Source organism: Varroa jacobsoni, unplaced genomic scaffold (assembly GCF_002532875.2).
Source record: "Varroa jacobsoni isolate VJ856 unplaced genomic scaffold, vjacob_1.0 scaffold_351, whole genome shotgun sequence".
NCBI classification, from domain to species: Eukaryota; Metazoa; Arthropoda; class Arachnida; order Mesostigmata; family Varroidae; genus Varroa; species Varroa jacobsoni.
Genome location: NW_019213253.1, coordinates 89,727 through 102,142, shown reverse-complemented (window position 1 = coordinate 102,142; position 12,416 = coordinate 89,727). Strand labels below are relative to the sequence as shown.

Genomic DNA, 12,416 nt, shown 5'->3' with positions numbered 1-12,416 from the left:
AGCGTTTTAAAAAACTGGTGCATTATTGGGTATCAAAGGATCGCAACCAAATTCCGAACAGATAGCGGCATTCAACTGCAAAGTGCCCTGTTGCGATCCAGACGTTTCTAGCTTCTGCTAGCCTATGGAGGTTTTCGAACGGTCTAACGATGGACAAATGTCCGTCGCATGAAGTCGTGGAGACGACAGCGTCAGAATCGACCGGTATTGCTTGCCAAATCATAACATGGGTGAGTGCGATGTGACTGACGGCCGATGGGTAAGGAAAGACGCCCAAACCAGTAATGGCCGCAGATGATCGCACGCAGCTTCGTTGCCGTTCTACTGAAGAACTATTCGGGTTAAAGGTCATCAAATTACCGAGATTCCCCCGACTGACTTTAACTCACTGGCAACAGTAAAAAAATTCGTAGCGCCGTAGGCCAGAAGGTGGCGCGAGCATCTAACAAATGCGCAAGATGTATTAAAGAAAATGAAAATACAGTTCCTTGCGGGGACTGAAAGGTGCTCAGGAGAAGTCATGTTTCGATTTATCTGAAATTTTCTGTTAACGATCTTGTTCAATAGCGTTCATTAAAACATGGTATAGCTTGTGAACATATGATTAGGACGCTAGTTTTATTCAAATCAGTTAGCGAACTCTTACGTTAACGGGCCGAACAAAAGCAACACTTTGAACATAATTGTGTTGACAGCGGGGAAAAAAAATTAATCACATGTTTCGGCTATTTGCTAACAGTAACTGGGGCGGCCACAGCATCGTGACACGACACACTTCGAACGGTTCCGAGTGTAATGTCTGTGTAGAGAAGAATATTGAGGGTCAAAGGTCACATGCGGATACTCACCGTGGCCAGTCTTGTCCATTCTCAGCGGTTTGTACAGACAAAATTGCTCCACGGAAGGATCTGAGCGCCGGAACTGACATGTATATAAGAACCATTAGATGCCACGATATTGAGATGATTATAGTTAGGGTGACACACGTTCAGAGTGTTAAATAGCATTGTCGATGTAGGCAAAAACCAGCCGATACGGGCTTTTCGTTCGTTGACCCTTGTAAAGTTCCCTATCTTATCACACAAAGCACTTTTATCGTACTTTGCGTTTTATCGAGAAAACTTACATGGCAAGGGATTTTTGTTCCGTTGTCATAAAAATGGAGACATGCTGCTCATGTGATGCATCTAGACGATCGTTACTTGAACGGATGCGGACCTTTTCGAAATGGGAAGAGAACTCTAAAGAATCTGTATCTTCCGAAAAAATGTTGCTTCGTTCATCACAAGTACGAACGACAGGACGTTACGCGAGTGCCTATTAAACTCACCATCGAGTTACAGCGATTGTCGACTACGCAGCTAACATCAGTTCACACTCCTCTCAAAAGCAAGACAACTTCACGTATTCTCTTCTAGAAGAAACAGCAAAACAAGTTATACGAACACTGAAATCATCTTCATCGCACTGCAATCTTCCCTTTACATCATAGTACCCATAGGATCCGAGCCGTCCGATATAGTTTCAATTCATCGTCAACTTTGCTGTCACAATTTTACTCGTCGCTTTATTGAAGGTCTGAATCGTTGGTGGCCACGCAATGATATCCTATGTAAAATGATCAACGTCAGAATCATCTTTCGCTAGGTATTGCAAGAACAATTTCGTTCGTTTTTATTTACGAGTAATCGATGTTACTTTGGCTTGCCGAAAAAATGCCTTGCAGAGATATATATAGTGTTTTTCTTGTGTCATTTTGATATAATGCTTAAAGGCTTTAGGCCCGTCCGTTAGATGCTTTAGCATCTAATATATTATAGCTACATATTCACGTAGAACTCTTAACTGTGTGCAGATTACTAGTTCTTCTAAAAGACTTACTCAAATTTGTATCTTGCGATAAATGGGCACAGTATAGAAGAATCATAACGCATGTGTCGAAAGTCGCAGTAAGAACGCTTACTGAGTCTTCGTAGTGTGGCAGTAACCTTTCGCTCTATGAGACCTTTTCGTCCGTAGTGCAATGTCTGTATTGAAATACTCGTTTTTCACTCTACGCTGTACTGAAGGAACTCCGAGCGCAAACCCAGAGCTTGAAGAAGGTTTCGTGCCACTATAGAGACAGACTAGTTGGCACTTCTTTAACATCGCTGTTAAAAAAAAATCCGGGAGGTTGATTCGGGCGCCAGAACTTTTGATTCACTGGTATTCTTGCATTACCGCATTTACTTACACTTCGCATGACCTTAATAGTTATTTTTATTGTTATTGTTGTTGTTGTTGTGTCAATGATTACGCTGCCTGCTAGCCTTCAGCGGGCACCTCTCGGAGTTTGAGCGGACGAACGAAACAAGCCGCGCCCCCCGGTACGTTCGAGCTCAGCTTTTCTGTGCCTTTAGGATGATCCTCTGCTCAATAAATTTTTTGTTGCTGTAGCCGTCATCGCAGACGCCTGATGGCGTTTATTCAGCGTCTGCTGCCGTTGTGACTGGGGTGCCCCTATTTGTCAACAGCGTTTGACATGACCAGACCCGCTTGACGGTTGAACCTATCATCCGGATGCCACCACCAACAGATGGGCGTGGCTGCTGGTAATGACTCTAATTTTTTTGATAGTCTTGACACCTGTGGTTCGTCTCGCGGCTAGCTCTAGTTCTACAATCTTCCGTCATTTTATTTCCATATAGAGTCCACTTGTGCTATCCAAAGTTACAGTTTCCTACATTTTATGCTACAATTTAAACAGATGTGCCTCTTTTTCAAAGCAAAAGTTCCATACGGAACGTACCTATCGATAAGCCGCCCTTAACGAACTCATAGCATACCATGTTAGAACGAGTAACAATTAGTTGCGAAGTCTTCTCGAGAAATCCGTCGATTTGATAAAATTCACCAACTTTTATTTTTTATACTTGCTGAATGAAAGTATACAAAACTTTGTATGAACACACAGAACGTGTTCATTCGTAATGTATATGATAAAAAAAATCCGACATTTCTTCTATAGCATACGCCTTACCGCCTTTTACCACACGTCCTGTTTATATCAAGGCCATCTTATATGCTTATACGAGGTCGCTGGCATCTCAACTCGAAGAGTATACATTCGCTGTCCAAATATGGGCTTTCTATACTTTTAATTATCTAAACGGTACAGTTACACACACACAACAACAACATCGCTGGCCAGACTCGTGCTTTTTTGCGGCACGTTCAAACAATATGTATTAATATATAATGCACAGCCGCACCGGGCAACGCCTAATTAGAGATTTTGTAATGTTCGTGTCTCATAAACGCGATTCTGGATCCTATCAAGGACAACGCCTTTAGAGGGAGTGTCCCAATAGCTGTTTCGCACAACGAGTAGTCGTCGATCAATTCATCTTGTTAGGTCATTTCTTATTAAATAATTGTATTCTATATACACGATGCGAGACCACCTATTTTCTATGATAAGCGTTTCTCTTCGTATTTCATTGTATCTCAATGGTCCACAACGAGTAACGTAACGGCGTAATAAATCGAATTATCGAAAAAAAAAAAAAGAGTACGTCTATGATCTGAACGGACTATGCAGAGATGTTGCGTTCGAAATCCAATGCATTGTGCAGTATTCTAGCTAGAATGGCAGTGTTCAATTCTTCTTGTGAACAAGCATCATTTTTATTTACCAAACAATGTCATTTGTATTTGAATTTGCTCAATTTCATACTCAAGGTCGTAGGACGGTCTTTTGTATATTTGATAATTCGGTATATTTGATAATTATATTGGCCGGGTTTTCACAGGGGAATCAAAGAAAGTCCTGAGCTTATCACCAGAAACTAGCCACTTCGAAAATTACTAGTCTCGTTATATATTCAAATTTTATAGTTACAGCGGATAAGGCCAAATATATTAAAAGTAGGTTGAAAAACTCAATTATATTAAAAGCCTATGTTGATGTCAAAATTAAAAAACGGGTGCGGTTGTTTGAGCCAATGCTCGCTGAGCTCGCTTTTTACTTCCAAAGGCCATGGTTCGGTTTATCCATCTCTTTTATATCCTTATCCTTGCGATGCTAAGGAAGAACCGCAACCACCCCTGAAGCTATTTTACGTACGACTCAACGAATCTACTTGCAGCGCTTGTCGTTGCGTATTTAAAATCAGATTCACAATTAAAAAGCTACTATAGATAACTTCTAGCAAAGTCTCAGACGCATATTCCGTCAATGTCTAGGGCCGAAAAACACAAATCGAATACCGTACTTTTTTACTTCGATCTGTAATAGCCACGCATAAATCACGAGTCATTAATAACTTCATAGATCTGGCAGAGCCACGGAAATTTTCAGATCACATTTGATCCATTACATCACAATGGAATTTGTCGGGTCTCTATTTTAGTAACAATTTTGAGAGAATCGAGATAAGGTCTGTTTCACTCGACCGCATTTTTGGGCGACTACCAAAAAATCTTTCATCCATGTAAAAACTACCGTTCTATCTCACTATGTACCAGTAAACAGGCGTCAATTTACTACAGTAGTTACTTCTGTGATGAAGGTAGCAAAGCTCAGGATTTCTGTGCCCCTCCCCTCGGAGATAATATGTTGTCGACTCTGGCAAAAGGAAGATAAACAGCCAACAACGGAGGTATAGGATGCTGTTGCGGTGCTGTCGAACGCTGCTCCGACAACAAACGAGTGACAGAGAAATGCGAAGCTCGATGGCTCAACTCAGCTCGGGGACACGACGAGCTTTGTATGTGTACGAACCGCATGCTCATGCTAACCGTATCTATTTTTCAATTCTCATCAAATGCCAAGCAGCAATAAATTACGAAAAAAAAATAGGATAGAATTCTAATAAAAAAAATTCTCGTAATAAACCCCTGCTGTATTAATATGCCATTATTCATTATACGTAACTTTTCCGAAAAAGTTATCAAACTACCTAGGCTGTGTTTCTAAAGCAGTTTTCTTGCCAACGTTAAAATCTGTTCGAAGTTTTTTTTTGTGGATATTTTGTGTTTCGTACGCACACTTCGTTACACAAACTATATCCACAAAAAAAATATCAATGGACGTTTTGGCTCTGAATTTCTCACGTCATTATATAAGCCGGTCATCACTGATGCAATTCCTAGGCATAATAGAACAATACGCATGTGTAATGATTCTATGGCCTTGGTTTAGTGTCGCTCTTGTCATATTAGTTATTCTACATAACGTACAATGTTTGGACTATGATTTCCTGCCTTATCGTGCAAACCTAGCAGGGGCCCGTTCAATAGATTCTACACTGGGTCACTTCGACCGGGCGAAATCGCTCAAATTTCGGGTCACGCACCTTATAGATACCCGATCATGCTTCCTGTGTGACGGCGCCCCTGCTGTGTAGATCTTCCGTTTGATAGTGTTACTATCGATCTACCGCCTAGAAACGTTTCTTATTAGTCTCAGTACTGCACATCTAATCATTAGATAACACTGGCACTACATATTGAAGCGGGAGCTTAAGGATACATTATATAGTTGGTTGCCCACACTTCCATATTGGCTCAGACAGGCCACCAGGAGAACATACTAACAACAATAGGTAAATAACTAATTTATATATATACGTATATAAGTAATTCAGTATAACACTGACGGATAGTTGCGTATTTTTGAATCAGATCAACTGTCACGTTGTTATCTATCGTAAGTTATGCAACCTATAGATGTGCGGGAGCCTGGATTATCTAGACATATTCCCACAAGTTGTCGTGCAGTTCGGCCTATTTCACCGATCAATTTTACCATCGTAGCAAGCGTATATTATATGTGCGATTGTATATGTGTGTGTTTTTTAGTATATTCATTGATAACTGACATCGTAGATGGGCAGCCGCTGCACAGATTTCGACTGCAGATAGCATTATGGCATGGTGATTACTTTGGCTTTGTTCCTTATCCGTTTCGGCTCGTTTACCCTATAACTATATACGGCAGATTTAAGAAGACGAATAAAAAGGGAAACCTACGATAAGCCTTACGCCAGCTATTGTAGCTTTAGTGAAAGACAGCAAATTAAGTGGCGGATGTATCTCGTAACGATTAGGTGTTTATGAAAAAGCGGTACATCAAATACCTCCGCGATGACACGGCCGAGACTCCCTTTTTTTTTTTTTTCTATAAAAACTGCCGGTGTAGGCAGAACTGGGACAGCATTCTTCGAAAAAGCAGTTAGTAGCCTAAGCAAGTAGTGACTTCTAGCTGAAAGAAGCCTCTCCTTTTGCTCACGTGGAAAATACACAGAATATGGACCAACTGACGTCAGTCTGAACACATGTTGAGCATTCGGCTGATGAAACGCTAGCCCAGTTCTGAATGAATACGTACTTCCACTTGTTCGGGTTTTTCTTTAGCGAATACGTTGAGCTCTGGATTTACTAAATACACGAATGTAATAGTTACTTTTTATAGATAATTACATATACTCTTGAATATATTGTTCACACATTTTGGTGCTAATATATATAAAACAAAATAATTAGATATTATGCAAGTTACACGAAGTTGAGAAACTCATTGGCACTTGCTGTACTTCGTGCATCCTTGATGCGCCGTGTTCATGTAGATGAGTAACGATAACGGACGCGCTTCTCGAAACGTAAAAACATCGATGCACTTGTTTTAGTCTCGAATTGAATTCACTCGCGATGCGTTACTGTCTATCGCGCTGTATATTTATAACAGGTCGTTTTCGTTATCTATCTAAATAAGAAAAAATCACTTCGTCACAAGACGTTAAGCTTATCTTCATGGGCAAATATATTTTTCGGAAGATATACGCCTTAGATTGTTCGTAAACAACGAAAAAAAACAGAAATAAAATGCACCGAAATTGTTGTTCAGGGAGGTATTCCGTACACGAAAGCTACGCTGCTAGAGCCAGGAAGAGGGCGCCACCGACAAATAATGAATCAACACTATTTGAGCTCAGAATAGAAAAGCTATTTGTTTTTTTTTAACTTTGCAGTGTTTATATGCGTCGTAAAAAGTATCCATCAATTGCTGAATGGCAGCAGTTGATGAATACACCAAAATTGTTGAAAAATTATTAATCTGGAAGTACAGTAAAAACATTAACATTTTAGAATTTGAACGAAATTACTTACCCATAACGGGTGACTTTTATAATTAGTTATTTCTGTATTAGTCAGGCAGATTATACGGCTAATCTGGCAGTCTCCAGGGAGCCATATAAATTTGAGGAATTCTTAACATTACTCAGTTCCTAAGCAAGCTTTTAAGAAATAACGTTTCTTCTCAGAACTCCACAGCATAGTATATCATCTTCGGCAAGGTTCTAGTGCTGTAAAGGTATTTTTCTTTACGAATATATTGAGCGCATCATCGATGAGGGAATTAAGAGTAGAAGGAATCTACCAGACACGAAGAGAGTGCTTCGAAAAGAGAAGCTACCGTACTTTTTCATCTGGATCAGCAACCGGGAGTAGATAATTGTAACGGACCTAGAGGATGTGCCCTAAATCGCGTTGGTCCTCACTGGCTGCAAAATCGAAGTGTCGTTCATGGCAAAATATGGGCCCGCATCACTTTTTTGCCGTCGGCGTGAAATTTCATATAGTTTTTACAAAGTTACATTGTGAGACCGTACGAGAGGCATTTTTGGACGATTCGTAGCGTATAATTAAGCGGCTGTTAATATGCGATATATTTTTAGTTATATAGCAATGACAATATAATGGCTGTTACAACAAATTAACTGAATAGCAGCGAAGTCCTTGCTTGCTCGTCCGGTTTAGTTCGTTCCGTAGCCGTATTTCATGGACGGACGCAAACGTTATACATTACTGACAAGCTTTTATCTCTTTGAACTTCCAATAGAAAATGAAATAAAATATTGATAAATTAGACTTGAGCTGAGCTTGATGCAAGCAATGCGCAGGTTTGAGACTAAATTGCTCTATCAGAAGCAGCTGGCTTCATACCGGACCAACTAATCTCTAACATTCATCCCCGGGGTACACCATTGATTCACTGCTATCTAGCCTTATGGTGCTTACACCTATTGTGACACCTTTCTAAAATGTTCTGTGCTCTAATGGTACTAAAAAAACATATTTTTTTGCAGATACGGAGATTAGGTGCTACTTGATCAAAAACGTGCGTATCAGTGTAAAAAGAATTAATCAATAAGTACTTATGGTCAAAGGAAAATGGTTAGAAATGTAGTCCGTGAGAAAAATACAGTTATTACCTACACGTTTCCACCAGCCTTCAATGAGTGACTTTTCAACTCAGGTCTGAAATTTTGTCGACGAGAAGAAATATCTATCGGTATTTTTTAAATTCTTCTTACGCCTTTGGTATGATTTTTTCTGAAAGTATAAACAAAATTACTTAGTTTCAATAGTAATACCGCAACAGGCAATCTCGAACTAAAAACGTATAGGAGCTAAAAGGGATTTATCATAATGCACCGATAAAGGTATCAATATCTTTATTTCGTCTGCCTAGCTAAATGAGAATAAGACTCAGAATCTATTTGAGCACAATATATATATATATATATATAAACTAGTCTTATGCAGCCAGAACGCTCATTACCTGTAATAAACTGGTCATGTATGCAGCATTAGAATAGTTGACATGGAGATAATTATGAAAAAAAAACAACAAGCACGCAACCGTGCTATTATAAGTTGGAAAGATCTGTGTCTGTACTATATTCTCTACAAAGAAACTGGCAGCACAAACTGAAGACTTTGCGATGAAGTTCACTTAGACGAAGGCTCTCGAGAAGTCTAGGCTACAGGTATAAGAAACTTTGGACTTCCTAAGCCACTATGGATAAGCAGGAAAAAACAACTTTTAGGCCTAAAACGAATCAACGTCACACTTCAATACAATTGAGAGTAATTGCTAGTCTTGGCGTCCACAAATAATTCGAGTCGTTGCTTCTTATTGGTGCACAAAAACATCGTAGTATACGAGTACGTGCTTCCATTTAGAATCCATTTTAGAAAAACACATTTCTGCCTTTGCCAGAACAGCACTATTCTGCTAGCCATTGAAATACGGTATCGAATAAAGGAGGAAAACACTTTATACAGAAATGAGCAGTTTAGTTCCGATCTCCATTAGTAGCATCTGGCACTATCTAGACCGGGCGCACTATCCCGTTAAGTCAACTGTGATATACATACAACTAACTTCTATAAGGTAGGTGTCTTGTCCTATTATTGTATGCATATTTATAAGAATATGTTTACCCTGAATTACTGGTGCTAGGCAGGCCCTTAGTAAGCAGGGCCCTCCCCGTGGAGAGGGTGCTCCAGCATACCTAGCTAACCAGACGCACACGGGATGCTTTGGTCGTCGTTGAGCTACCTACGGAGCGGAGTTACAACAGCCATCGTCCTCCTTGCCAACGACATTACTACGACACTGCTAGTTTTTCGCCTATTTTAAAAATTCACCTTCGTCTTTGGATAGGCCCTGAGTGAAGCCTACGTGTGGCCTGACTAGTAATGCGGCCGAATGGCTCAATGAATCTGCATAATTAAAAAAAAAGTAGATCAGGTATGTGCTTGTGAAAATGTCTTGCAATTTTCAAAAATACCTGAATTCATCGATATCCAGTGTCATGGCGGATAAGAAAGGAATGATACTGGTGCTCAAGTGAGGGTGTTACCGTAATAAGTGCGCAACTTGAAAAAAGGCTTAAGTTAAATTCATACGTGAAGTGAGTGATGAATTTCTGAGGTAAATGGGCTTTGAGCACTTTATCAGTACGTAAATTACCTCGCTAATGCCCACGAAGGGCTAAACGAATGCCTGATCCATTAAAACTGTCGGTACTGATTTGAGCCGAACTTAATTTGATATGCAAATGTTTATAATTTCAGATAGAAAAGTGCCCACATCTACAAGATAGAGTTCATCTTTTGACTTTGATGGACTTCACAGTACTAGATGTCTGACGTCTGATAATGTTTGAACGGTAACGAAAAAAATAGGATAGCTTTATGATATAATAAGGGGTTAAATATGGGACAAAACAGAAGTTAAGAAGAAGTCGTCCAGGTGATGTGCCATACCTACATTATTCATTATTTCACTCGAGGCCTATCTCGCACGAGGCCTGAATAGTCCCCGATGGACATGATAGCTACCACCTGTTTATGTATCTGTACGACGTGAATAGGACTTGAGTGCATGGTTCTAGTGGCATAATGTCTTTCTTTATTGGCCTTAAGCAGCCTGCTATTACACGTAATATCAAATCGATTCGATCTCACCACTTGCTGCTTAAGGCTATTAGTTAGCTGTGTTATACAAGTGCAATCAGCTGAAGGGACATCTTGCGCGTTACTTTCCCTTGTTTTTCTTCATTTTATTTTGTATTAAATGCAACTCACGCTTTACGGGGTAAGTTTATGAATGTGAATGTAGTTAAATGAAAGTGAGGCACAACACGCATAAAAAGGATCTGAACTAGAAACTTACCGACCATATGTGGGTGAACCAAAAAATATCTATATGTACGAGGCCACGGCCCGGTCCGGGCGTTCTTACACTAGAACAATCTAAATGATTAATTTCTTTTTACTTTTGCATTACGGTATCACCTAACTCAAAAGGTCAATTTTTTAGGTTTTGTGTGTAATAATGTTGTGCATTTATATTTGTATTAATACGGCGCTTCTTACGATTTCTCTACAATTAGAAACGGAGGCAAAATATAGCATACAACGTACAGGATCACGTGCGCTGCAGGTAGCAGCTATGATAGCAGAAAGCATATTTACTCTGTTCTATTTCATCTGGATGATAGTATACAGTTACCAGCCCATTTGAAACAAAAACCTATGGTCGCATCCACTCAAAGATAACAAACGTTTCGCAATGTCTTGGTTCCGACATGGGGTCGCGCATGCTGGATGTTAAGTAAATTTAACCCGAGTTTTGCTATAATGATACACTATAATAGCACAGCTGTTCCCTGTTCCAATTATTATGAAGTATAGATAATCCTTTGTGTTTTCATCTTTGACGGCTAGAGCGAGCATATCGGCGACTGTTTCGGCTTTCGAAGATCATTGTAGGCCTTTCTAAAGTGTTAAAGATCTCATTCAGTAGAGGCTGTCTGCAGAATTGTCAGCTTTTGCGAGACAGACGAGAGCTTAGCGTAAAGGCGATACCTCGCGCGCCGTCTAGCTCAAGCTACGCATGCGCATCGCAGCGCCCGGTTAAGCCGCCGGCCTCAACCACGGGACACCGAGCCCAAACACCCGCTCGTCGATTGACTGGGTCCTCTAAACTCAGGTAGTTCCCAACTCAGTTACCTCTGTCGCAAATTCGAACACTCGACAATACGCGCTGCTTGCTAATATTTTTCTACGCTAGACCACTACAACGAGCCGTTGGAAACGCTATAAAATGTCAACGCCGGTTTGAAAGACATCAATTGTTTCAGTGTTGACATTTGTAATGTAAACGTGGCAACGGTAGACGTGATCATTCGAAAAGGTAAGCTCATTGTTTGTACTTACTCATATTACATGTGTTATATTGTGGATCTGTAAGAAACCTGTTTCAGGTATTAGATCCCTATACCACTGCCAGCAATTCACTCACTATAAAATAATACCGAGGACAGTTTGTGAATTTAGTGAAAAGCTCCTACTGCTTTTATTGTTTCATTTATTTCAGAACAGCAGCTTGCAGATTCGCAATGAATGGTTTAGACAAACCAGTGACCCAACCAGGATTTCGGCCAGATTTGGTTAAAAACCCTTCGCCGCTAGCCTCCCTCCCGAATAAGGGCGATGTCCCAAATAAGCTTGGGCGAAGTGACAGTGATGAAATTATTCGAGAGCTGAAACTCGGATTTTTTGAGAAGCTGCGCTTCAAACTTATGTCACGTGAGGAAAGAGAAGCATACCTTATAGAGAAGGTTAACAAAGAAAAGGAGCGACGTAAAAAAAGGGCGTTACTCAATGATGGCAAATAAATCCTTGAGCAGTGTTCAAACGAAGATGATGATTTCTGCTTGGTGGCCTGGTGGATAATTGCATACAGTGGAAGCCGGTTAAACGCTTTCTACGTTTCATACAATGTATGAGGTGCGATATCGCAAACTATCGTATAATCCTAATCGTGGTGCAGTGATAACCAAGATACAGCCTAACGCTATCAGCAAGGGGTCATAAAATGCAAGCCCAGCGACAGAACTGTTCGCGAGGTTCGTGGGTAAGGTCCGTTTTGATTGCCTTAACCTAAAATAATGCATAATACAATTAGACTGCGCCCCTCCTAAAATTGATTCAACGTACCAATGTGCTTAACAATGTTTCCTGTTGTCGAACTGGACTTGGCTAACTACGATGAGCTAAATATGTTAATGATTTTCCCC

General features: G+C 40.2%; 2 long non-coding RNA genes across 3 annotated transcripts in view; one reads left to right on the top strand and one right to left on the bottom strand.

The window, feature by feature from the left end:
- Positions 1 to 6,768: 6,768 nt before the first annotated feature.
- Positions 6,769 to 9,210, bottom strand: LOC111259598 (uncharacterized). Its single transcript, XR_002679718.2, has 3 exons — positions 8,606 to 9,210; positions 8,260 to 8,376; positions 6,769 to 7,096 (listed from the first exon to the last, which is right to left on the bottom strand). It is a non-coding gene; the product is annotated as an uncharacterized LOC111259598 (long non-coding RNA).
- Positions 9,211 to 9,378: 168 nt separating this feature from the next.
- The window catches only part of LOC111259596 (uncharacterized), a 4,713-nt gene continuing 1,675 nt past the window's right edge, over positions 9,379 to 12,416 (top strand). Inside the window, exons 1-3 of one of the 2 annotated variants that reach the window (XR_002679716.2) lie at positions 9,379 to 9,580; positions 11,062 to 11,530; positions 11,714 to 12,253. This is a non-coding gene — a long non-coding RNA (uncharacterized LOC111259596). Of the gene's footprint in view, positions 9,581 to 9,613; positions 9,764 to 11,061; positions 11,531 to 11,713; positions 12,254 to 12,416 lie in introns of those variants that run through there. The other variant, XR_002679717.2, reaches the window with a different exon arrangement.